Below are 11,621 nucleotides of genomic sequence, written 5' to 3'. Positions count from 1 at the left end.
CGAAGCAGTCGGATCCGACTCTAGGGCTGCAGCAGCCGACTCGCGGACCTCAGTAGGCGGCACGGGGACTGTAGCAGTCACGCCCGGCCCGGGGACTTCACAACCCATCCCAGGTACTACAACAGTTGGCCCGGGGACTTCACCAAGCGGCCCGGGGACTTCACCAAGCGGTTCAGGGACCGTAGCAGTCACACCCGGCCCGGGGGCTGCGACAGTCAACCCGGGGACTTCAGCCATGCAGCAAGCGGCAATCAACACCGACCCCCCACCTCCCGACCCAACCGCCCTCGTGCAAGTGGCTGTAGTGATAATAGAGTAGATTCAAGCACCATCATCCTCAAGTTTCTGGTGAATAGAGAGCTGCCAGCTGATGAGATCTCGGCCCGGCAAGTACAGTGCCGAGAAGGAGCCTACACGATAGTGAACAGAGAGCTCATCAGGCACAGCGTGACTGGAGTTTTCCAGCGCTACATAGAAGTAGAGAGGGGCCAACCAATCCTCAAAGATATCCTCCAAGGCGAGTGCGGCCACCACACGGCTTCCAGATCACTCGTGGCCAAAGCTTTCCGCCGCGGTTTCTTCTGGCCGACTGCCTTGGAGGATGCCAAGGATCTAGTCAAGCATTGCAAAGGGTGTCAAAAGTTTAGCTCGAAGCAACATCTACCAGCTTCTGCACTCAAGACCATTCCCCTAGCATGGCCCTTTTCCGTCTGGAGCTTGGATATGGTGGCACCATTCAAGACAGCACGCAGCGGCATGACCCATCTGCTTGTCACTGTGGACAAGTTCACCAAGTGGATTTAAGCAAAACCGATCAAGAAGTTTAATGGGCCGACTACCGTGACTTTCATTACGGACATCACCACTCGGTACGGAGTACCACACAGCATTGTCACTGGTAATGGCACCAATTTTGCCAAAGGAGCCTTGGCCCGTTTCTGTGAGACGTGGGGCATCCGACTGGACCTAGCATCCGTTGCCCATCCGCAGTCAAACGCCCAAGTTGAGCGAGCAAACGGCCTCATCCTTTCCGGCATCAAGCCCCGACTGGTCGAGCCTTTGGAGCTGTCGGCGGCTGCTGGATTGATGAGCTATCGGCCGTCCTTTGGAGCCTCCACACCACTCCAAACAAGTCAACCAGCTTCACTCCATTCTTCCTCGTGTACGGTGCCGAGGCCATCATCCCATCTGACATTGAGTTTGACTCACCGCGCGTCACCATGTACATTGAGGCGGAAGCGAAGGAAGCACGAGAAGACGGCATCGATCTGCTGGAGGAGGGTCGGCTTTTAGCACTCGGCAGGTCCGCCATCTACCAACAGAGTCTGCGCCACTACCACAATCGGAAGGTCAAGCCAAGATCCTTCCAGGAGGGAGACCTTGTGCTCCGGCTGATCCAGCGAACAGCCGGCCAGCACACGCTCTAGGCCCCTTGAGAAGGCCCCTTTACCATCAGCAAGGCGTTAGGGAATGACTCTTACTACCCCATCGACGCACATAAGCCCAGAGCACGCAAGAGAGACGACTCGGGCAAGGAATCAGAGCGCCCGTGGAATGCAAACCTCCTCCGAAGATTTTACAGTTGATTTAGTATGTATCACGCTGCCTTTTGTATTAAAGTACTAAGACATCGGGGCCCTTGAGGAGCACTCAAGGGCTACATCCTTTATCTATATGATAAGTTCTACGCCTATGGATGTGTTATTTCACTATTCTGCTTTGCACCGGGTTCGACCAGTCGGCCCGGGGGCTTGGCGTCTCGTACTATGCCAATGTTACCTGCAGTCGGACAAGTAGTGTGCCGGCACCTAAGCCCTCTCTTGCCACAAGCCGCAGCTCACAGAGCGGCTGTCCGGCCGGCAAGAGACGAAGGCAGGAAACGGTGCCCACATAAAAATGGCCAAGGACTAAAACATTTTGCATAGGACGAGTCGGCTCCTCCCTCGCCGACCGGCTGCTGAGCAGCCGGCCGGCCGATTTCTAACTTAATTTGCTACATTCTACCAAACGGTTGAAGTAATTGTTCTTCCCAAATGGCCAAGTACTTGATCTAGTCACAGACCGCAGAGCGGCTGTCCGACTGGCAAGATGGCAGCCAAGGGAAGGCGGCAAAGGAAAAAAAGCCAAAAAAGTATAAAAGCAAGAACAAGTCAGAAATCGGCAAAAGATTACTTTTTACAGCAAAAGGCCCTTGGCAAGCATTCAACAGAGTTTGAATACACCCCTAGTGGGTGGAATTGCGTGAACTTAACAAATTTTGTTTGAGAACTACAAAACAGGTTAAAGAAAGATAACTTGGCCACCTAGGCCAAAGGAGCAGTAGGCGGATCTGAGAGGCCGGCGGAGGTAGAGGCTTCGGGTGGTGGAGCGGCCGCCTGGTAGATCTCGGTCTAGCCATCATCGGCAGTAGTCAGTTCGCTGACATCTCGCCCATTGGTCGAGACCTGGTCAGGCTGAGGCCTGCCGTCATCTTCACCACCCGGCGCGTCGCCTTCGCCGCCCTCGTCCTCATCCTCTTCGCCTCCATCGCTGGAGGCGATCTCCTCCACCGAGTCTTCGCTGCCTTCTGGGTTCAGCCCGAACCAGTTGGGAGGAAGACGTTGGTGCCCGCTTCATCAAGCTCAGGGAGGAAGAAGTTGGTGTCTGTATACTCGGCGATCGCCGCGGCACGATGACGAAGTTGAGGCGCCACCGCCTCTAGCTCCGTGCCAGCTTCGGCATGAAGGGTGGCAAGCTGGTCCAAATTCAGCCCAGGGTACCACCCCTTGACAAACTCCAAAGCTCGGTGAGCACCTGCCCGAGCGGAGGAGCCCTTCCACGCCTCGATGCGGCCGATGGCCTCCTCCAACCAGTCAGAGGTCCGGCTGACGGTGTGTAGAACAGGAGTGCCCGGCCAAAGGGCGGAGACCACTTGAGCTCCAGCACACTGCAGATGGTGAAGAGCCCGATGCGCAGCCTGGAGACGAGCCTCAATGGCAACCATCTCCTCGGCAAGAATTCGGGGGGCATTGGCCGCAACCGTCATGCCAGCCTGCCTCCGCTCATCGCGGTGGGCCTTGACGGTCTGGTTGGCGGCGACGAAGTAGCCGGGGAAGTACTTGTTAGATATAATCTTGATGTATTCTGTATCTGCATGTTTATTTCAGTCCTGCATGTAGTTTAGATAGACTAGGGAGTTGTCCGATGAGAATTCACTCGAGGCAGAAAGGAAGAAGCGAGATGTCAGGCAGCTATGTGAAATGGCGTGCAAGACATGATGCAGTGGTGTCATGAGATGCGGCACGGCCGTGAGAATCGGCCAGGTTCGTGATGGGCTGGAGCGTTGGACGGGTCAGTTTGGAGCTGTGAAGATTTAGTAGGTTTGTTAGTTTGTTAGCGCATGTATAGGTTAGTTAGCCGCATGAGCTTGCACGTCCTAGAACGATTCTAGGGGAAGAGTTATGCGTGCGTGGGCACTGCTAGTGGCCGTGTAGTGCGCCTGTGTGGCTGCTACTTACACAGACGCAAAGCATGTTTACCTTTGACAAGAAATAGATAGAAGAAAACGCTGGCTGTGTGAGGCAGCGGCACCAAACTTCTTGTGTCCCTGTGTTCTTGTGTGTGTTGTGTGAAACAACCAACAGACAAGAGGTGAGCTGAGAGAGTCGGCTCCAACATTTGGTTTCAGAGCTAGGTGATGACGAAGACAATGCCGCGTGACTCTTCGGCGAGTGGAGCATTGGTGCCGAGAGACTCGGCGGCGATGGCGGCTACCGCGACGGCGGCGACGATGGTGGCGGGGATGCTCCCATTCCCGCTGCTCACGAGGACAAACTACACGGCATTGACGATGAGGATGAAGTACCTCTTGCGCGCCAATGGCACGTGGGCTGCAGTTGATCGGGAGGACTCCTCCAAGGAGGTCGACGCGGGGAAGGAGGATATGGCCATGACGTTCATCTCCCAGTCGATCGATGACACGACGCTGCTACGAGTTGCGGGGAAGGAGACCGCCGCCGATGTGTGGGCGGCGCTTCGCTCCATGCATGTGGGCGTCAAGCGCATCCGAGATGGGAGGATTCAGTCCTTGCGCTCGGAGTTTGACGGCCTCAAGATGGGCGATGCGGAGTCCGTGGATGATTTCGCGGCGAGGTTCACGATGCTCGTGGGGCGCATCCGTGAGCTTGGTGATGCGATGGAGGAGAAGTACGTCATGAATAAGCTGCTCCGAGCCATCTCCAATAAGTTCATCCACGTTGCTTCATCGATTACGTTGTTCGGCGACACCAACAAGATGGACATGGAGGAGGACATTGGTTCACTCAAGGCGCACGAGGAACTCGTCAAGGGGCGGGAGACAGGACGTGAAGAAGAGCGGCTCCTCATTGCGAGAGGGCAGGACTCGTCGCGAGGACGGGGTGTCGGGGTCGTGGCCGTGGCCGTGGACGCTGTGGAGGGCGCCAAGACAAAAGTGAGGTACAATGTGACAATTGTCGTGAACTTGGGTACTTTTCTTGGGAGTGTCCAGAGAAGAAACAAGAGAAGGAAGAGAAGGCGTTGCTCGCTGGCTACGGTAGTGATGGACCGACTCTTCTTTGAAGTTTTTGCCTGAAGAATGGACATTAAGATTAGGGGGTTGAATGTTAGATATAATCTTGATGCATTCTGTATCTGCATGTTTATTTCAGTCCTGCATGTAGTTTAGATAGACTATGGAGTTGCCCGATGAGAATTCAGTCGAGGCAGAAAGGAAGATGCGAGATGTCAGCCAGCTACGTGAAATGGCGTGCAAGACGTGATGCGGTGGTGTGGTGAGATGCGGCACGGCCGTGAGAATTGGCCAGGTTCTTGATGGGCTGGAGCATTGGACGGGTCAGTTTGGAGCTGAGAAGATTTAGTAGGTTTGTTAGTTCGTTAGCGCATGGATTGGTTAGTTAGCCGCATGAGCTTGCACGTCCTAGAACGATTCTAGGGGAAGAGTTATGTGTGCGTGGGCACTGCTAGTGGCCGGGTAGTGCGCCTGTGTGGCTACTACTTATACAGATGCAAAGCATGTTTACCTTTGACAAGAAATAGACAGAAGAAAATGCTGGCTGTGTGAGGCAGTGGCACCAAACTTCTTGTGTCCCTGTGTTCTTGTGTGTGTTGTATGAAACAACCAACAGAGAAGAGGTGAGCTGAGAGAGTCGGCTCCAACAGTACTCTGCTCCAGAAAAGAAGAAAGAAATGAGAAGGCGTCGGCAGGCATGCAGGACATGTCGGCAGGCAGAACAAGGAAAGAGCAACGTACCATCGAGCAGATCCTCGATCTCGACGTAGCCAGCCTCCAGGCCTTTCTGCGTGTCAACCCAGTTCAAGCGCTGACTCTCGAACTCGGCCTGGAGAGCCTCCTCCGTGTCCTTGAGCTTCTGCAGCTCCGCCTTGCAGGTGTCCGCCTGGTCAGCGAGCTGCTTGGCCAGGCAATCACGCTCCTCCTCCGCCTCAAGGCATGCCGCCTCCTTGGCGCATAGCGCGGATTAAGCCTCGCCGAGCCACTACTGCAAGGTGGCATTGGCGCCTACGAAGGCAAAGAAAGAAAAACAATCAATGATCAACAACGACAAGCAAACACCGGAAAGATGCGGCCGGACTGCTCAATAGTCGACCTGAATCTCGGGGACTACACCCCGCGGGTGCGCTGACCCACCCCCGCGATGGATTGAACAATTCAACAAAGAAGCAAGAAAAGGTGGTTGCCGGAAGATCTGGCACGACTGCTTGGCAATCAGCCCAAATCTCGGGGAGTACACCCAGCGGGTGCGTTGTCGCGCCCCCGCGAGAAGCAAGAGGGTGAAGTGCTTACTCCGGCTCTCAACCAGGTCCGCGGTCCGCTTGTCCAGCTCCTTGGTCTGGGTGTTGAAGGATGCTGCACGGACATTGTGGTAGTCCTACAATGAAGCAACAGAAAGAAAGGGGAGTCAGAGCTCAGAGCCCACTAAGAAGTTCCCGCCCGACTGCTCAGCAGTCAGACCGGAACTCGGGGGCTACATCCAGCGGGTGCATTGCGCGCCCCCGCCGAAGATCCCAAAAATCATAAGCAAGAAGCAAGTTACATACCCGAACGCTGGCCCGCGTCTTCACGAACGCCTTCATACATTGCTGAAGGGTGGCGGCTTCGGCGCTGAAGTCGTCCTGGACGTCCTGTGCCGCCTTGATCAGGGTGCCCGTCCTGCCCCCATGCAACCACTCCGTTGGCACGGAGCTGGTGGCTTCGGCGTCGGGAACCGACAAGCTCGAGGCTCCAATATCTTGGGGCCGCGGAGCCGAGTTCGCCTTTGCTGCGTGCCGGCGTGTCGGGGTCCGAACGACGGAACTCGCCCCCACCACCAGCTCGCCATCGCCTTGAGACACTGGCGGCGCGTTGGGCCGACTGTATTGGGCTTAGGTAGCCGGCATCTGCTGGGGCGCCTGTGGCCCTGGGACGATGGCGTCTCCCCCTCTCTCTCCATGGCCAGCTGGTCGATGCTGGTCCCTCCAGTCGGCGCCAAGACCTCCGTCGCTGGCGGCATGGAGCGCAGCGGAATGATCAGCAGTGGGGCCTGGCCATCTGTGGCCGCCCCCACTTGCGCCCCGACGGCCGTGTCCGCCTGGGTCTTGGCCACCTCCTCCGTCTCGGCCTTTGCTGAGGCGTCGTCCAGGGCCCTGGCCGCCGCGTCGGCCTCCTCCTGCGCTGCCCTGGCAGCTCCGCCTTTGCCTGATCCGCCATCTCCTTCTCCTCGCGCGCTTCCCGCGCGTTCCACTCCGTCGCCGCTTAGTGCTCGACGCGCAGGTCCACACGGCGGGTGTTGGTAGAGCCCTCCGGCCCTTCGACGATGGAGGCGGAGGTCGACCGCTCAAGAGAGAGCGGTGCCCTGATTCGCGCGAGTTGAAGACAATTCAGTAGAAGTTTACAAAAAACAAGAGAAAACACGAAGAGGAGCAACCACTCGCGCATGCACCATCGGCGGCTGCTTCGTGGCCCTCAGGATCCACTACACCACAACACAGATGTAAGGGCAGTCAAACTGCCGGGACAAGGCACTTACAGGGGCAGTCAAACTGCCGGGAATGTTTTTCTCCCGGCAGATAGAACTGCCACGAGAACGGCTGCCGGGGATTATAATTCCCGGCAGATAGGGATGTGCCGGCAGTTTATATGCCATCATGCTCAAACTTCTCCCGGCAGTTCCTGTTCTCCCAGCAAATATTTTTTGCCAGCAATCATTAGCTTTCCCGGCAAATGATGGGCCAGGGGTGCCAAGTATCCCAATTAATAAGGCTATTAGACTCTAGTATTACATTTATTTCACATTTACATACACACCCCAATTTAAAAGATGACACCCATTCAAATAAAGCAAAAAGATTATGCAGATGCACATCGCATATATATTATAAATTCTGATCATCAAACATTTTACAATGTTTTCAATTCATTGATTACACATGAAGACTTCCCTCATAATTTAGCATCTTTAGTCTCTAGACATCCGACAGTACAAGATGTAACAAACACAAAGAGTAAAGCCTGTAAGTTCTTCTGTGTGAGCTCAGAGCATATGGTTACGGCAAGGCGTCTTAACAAATCTTACAGGAACATTTTCAACCTGGACAGGAAGACATCAAATCACAAGTCATGTATTAGAAAACATTATATCCATTACATTTATTACGATACTCAAAATCTACAAAGATGCACCGCCCAACATTTTTCTCAACAAATTTCCCTTCAAGGCATCGAGTGAATATTCTATTTAATAAAAAGCTAAAAAATGTCCGCGGTTTCAAGCCCGGGCACATGAACTAAGCACATCTAGTTGCCCTTCCTGGAAAGCATGACAACAGTTTCAGGTCTGGACAAATAATTAAACCCGTAATGGCATGGTGTGATTGCCTCTAATATTAAGTTTAGTTTCCTGATAGTGAAGACTCATCAAACTCTGTTTGAAAAAACTGCACATAAGACAATAGGAACAACGTTCGAGAAAAAAGAAGGGTCATCCACAACCTGTATGAATTTTTGACATCATAGGATCTAGTATTTTTGTATGAGCACACAAAGGCAACTAGTACAACAACAAAAATTCAAGCATTTTTCCAGCATTAACTGACAGAAGTATAGAAACTAAAATGTTTGGTGTTCGGTTTAACTCAAAAGAACATACAGAGTTTTCTTAAAGGCATATATCATGATATTCAGGTGTGAGCTTCTGAGAGGTCAGAGGAAATAAAAGAACATTTTCAATGCTACTTTATATAGAGAGAAAAAGACAAGTCGGATATGAGAGAACCGTACAAAATACCCTTTCACCAATCAGATCACAAAGTAGTATCATGATTCCTGAAGAACACACACAAACATGCAAATTAGATTGCAAGTAAAGATCAATCTGTAACCATTGCAGTCATAGATACAGAAAATTAATCAAGAAATTCCAGAGTTTACTACATACAACTCTACTGCCAATTAAAAGTTTACTTCTCAAATAATGATAAAGATCTGTATTGAAGTGTAGTATCTTGGACCTTCAATCTCACAACACTGTAGGAGCAGTATACTGTAAGTTTAAAAGCTAAATAATGTCCGGACTTTCATCTTACAACAACGTTATGTATGGCCTTGTTAGAGTGGAAGAACTAGACAAGACACACAAATTAAGCACATCTAGTTGCCTAGTAAGAATTTACCAGTACTAGCAGGCAGAGGCGTGGCGGACCACCGACAACTTTTTACATACTCTGTAGAGGGGCCAAATAAGATATGAGAAGAAGATTTTTTTTATATGTATACAATCATGATCTTGTGAAGAACTGTTTCATGTATGTCTGAAGAGAGAACCCGACATCAGGTAAAGCATTTGACTCAGAAATCAGAAAGTGAGGTGCCTTACTGTGGTACAAATGGAAAAATATAACCAGAGTAAGAAAGGTCATTGTGAAGTTATATCAGACATTCAACTATTCAAGGTCCACTGAGTTGAATAATTTGTTCTTAAAAGAAGTCATACAGCAGAACGTTTGGAAAAGAATGAAAGGTGATATATAGCATACCTGATTACACATATGTAGCCTTGTACAGGAAGACTTTATGTTTTGACACATTAATAGAGTTGTTCAAGTTCGCCAAAGAAAAGAAGAACCAGGAAGCCAAGAGAAAATCCTAACATGAATGACGATAAACTGAACCAATGAAACAGGGTAGCTCGTGTACTATATAGTAATCTTGAAAATAATAAAGATATGAGAAGAGCATACAACCATAGGTGTCACGGTGATCCTTGGCAATAAATAAAATGATGTTCAAAATCACAAGTTCCAACAAAAGGTGAAAAACTTGATTCCTTTGCTAGAGACCTTGAGTTTAATTCATTCACCAGAAAATCGGCTTGTAGTGAAGCTTTGTTTTTATTCACAGGACAAAAAACAGGAAGCCAGGTTAAGTTAAAAAATTGCATTCATTGTCTTTAAAATTTCAAGAATAAAATATCAATAAGTTTGAACATTTTTACAGGTCAGATTTGTGATCCAGATACTCCAATATTTTGTAGAAAAAACAATGTGCACTACGAACAAATCTGGTGGGCCTTCTTCCTTTTATGTTTAGCTGAGATGACGATTGTTAAGGTTCATAGACATCATATTATTTCATTAGAGGAAGTGTAAACACATTAAGAGGGTAAAGGGACCTTGCTAATTCTAATCATAAACAATTATAAGGTCATATACTCACTGTATTCGAAACAAAGTTAATTTTCACTGTATCTTGTTAGCATAGCAACCATTAATCTAAGCAGGCATAACTCTGAGGCAATGACTTCCTAGGTTCAAAAGCTTATGTACTATTAAAGAGTAATAGATATACACATACTTCAGGCTGGTTATGTTACTTTCTACAGTGGAGCTAACTATGGTAGTATAATCTCCATTTTTTATCGAGGGCTACATTTAACACCCCACCATTTAACATCAAAGATTCTGAATACAAAATGATAACAGTATGAGCACCATACTCATCTCGACAACATCATCAGACCATCCCTCGTCTCGTACTGCACTGTATGTTCCTTCCATGATTCTATCAAGCAGCTGAAAAATTAATGTTGGCAAAAATTGTGGTAGCATGAGGAAAATAATTGCACTTAACATTGCATATTATCCTGGAATAACAGTTAGCCATAGTGAGTAAACTTTCTCGAGCTATATAACAAATGTCTTCAGTTGTGCAATGTCTGAACCTGAATAAAAAAAGATGGGTCCATGTACCTAAAAAGGGTGGATACAGACACACGAAATTTTACTAATCATAGGAGGGTACACGTACACTAACTTGGCTGAAACCCTTTGCAAATCACGAGCACTAGGAAATTCTCGAAAAATCTACCACTGCTAGAACCAGTCTCCAATCCTTTCACTAATAGCACCTCCATCAATTTGGCAGCAAAAGAAAAAAACTGCAATACGGAAGAATTACTAACTCGGTGGATGGGGGATGTAGGAGGGAGGGGAAATCTGGCTTCGTACTTACAACTGGACAATACCCACCGTCAGTTCTCATCGAGCAGAAAGAGAGATTCACTACATTGGCAAGGAAAATCTCACCTGCATCGGGTTTCCACCGGCACGGATCTAAGTGGAGAGGCACCGTGCTCGCCGCCATCGGGGAGGAGGGCGTGGTCGGGAGCCCCCCATGCTCGCCAGCGTGAACGGCCGCGGAGAAGAGGAGCACGATGCCATGGTGGACCCTTGGGAAGGCACTGCTTCCTCTTGCGCTTTCCGTTGCCGACGACGGCAATGGTCTGGGTGGAGGGCGGCCGACGGCCCCGACCTGGAGTGATTGGCGGCTGCGGTCACTTGGGTGCTCGGCGGCGCCGCTCTGGAGCGGTGGAGGGCGACGGCAGCACGGCTCGGCATGGAGGGCGACTGCGGCACGGCTCGGCATGCAGGGCGACGGCGGTACTGTCGGGATGGAGGGAGGTCGGCGGCGGTGGGATGGCTGGGGGCGGCGACGGCGGTGGGGATGGCTGAGGGCGGCGGCGGCGGTGGTCTGGTGGGGGGCAGCGGCGGCGGCGGTGGCGGCGATCTGGTGGAGCGGACGAAGGATTTGGGCGTCGATTTGGGGGCGGCGCTGCTATCTGGCTTTTTCTGGGGGCGCTGCTATCTGGTGGAGGGCTGGCGCGTACGCGTTTGTTTTGGGCCAAAATTTGGTCCCTCGCGCGCTTTCCCACCGTGCTTACGCCCCGATAATTTTCGGTCTCGCGGCCGGTCCCGGCAGATTGTAAGCCGTGGTTTGGTTGTTCGGGCAGATAATGCGCCCTAAAATGTACCGGCAGTTCGTGTGCCGTCATCGCTTAAGTTTTCTTAGCAGTTTCTTTGCCCTGACATGTTTGTACCGGCAGAAACAAATATCCCGGCAGTTCTTTTGCCCTAGGTCGGATATTTCTCCCGGCAGTTAACTGCCCCCAATCGATCTGGACGGCCTTCACGGCGGCCTCCTCTCGTCTGGTCGCCATAGCCGAGCCCTTGGGCTTCTTCGGTCGGGCGCCATGCCGCTGCGTGCCGGCTCGGCGCTTCGGGGCGCCGCCTAGTGCGGATCGCGCCGTTGAGGATCTTGCCCTTGCCCTGTT

At 51.3% G+C, this 11,621-nt stretch overlaps 1 long non-coding RNA gene across 1 annotated transcript; it reads right to left on the bottom strand.

Annotated features, from left to right (window-relative positions):
* Window positions 1–7,363: 7,363 nt before the first annotated feature.
* LOC123148484 (uncharacterized) lies at window positions 7,364–11,192 on the bottom strand. Its single transcript, XR_006473923.1, has 2 exons — window positions 10,597–11,192; window positions 7,364–10,524 (listed from the first exon to the last, which is right to left on the bottom strand). It is a non-coding gene; the product is annotated as an uncharacterized lncRNA (long non-coding RNA).
* Between the last annotated feature and the right edge of the window lie 429 nt (window positions 11,193–11,621).

This window comes from Triticum aestivum, chromosome 7A (genome assembly GCF_018294505.1).
Source record: "Triticum aestivum cultivar Chinese Spring chromosome 7A, IWGSC CS RefSeq v2.1, whole genome shotgun sequence".
Lineage (NCBI taxonomy): Eukaryota > Viridiplantae > Streptophyta > Magnoliopsida > Poales > Poaceae > Triticum > Triticum aestivum.
Note: the sequence above shows the minus strand (reverse complement) of the source record. Positions and strands in the feature narration are given on the sequence as shown.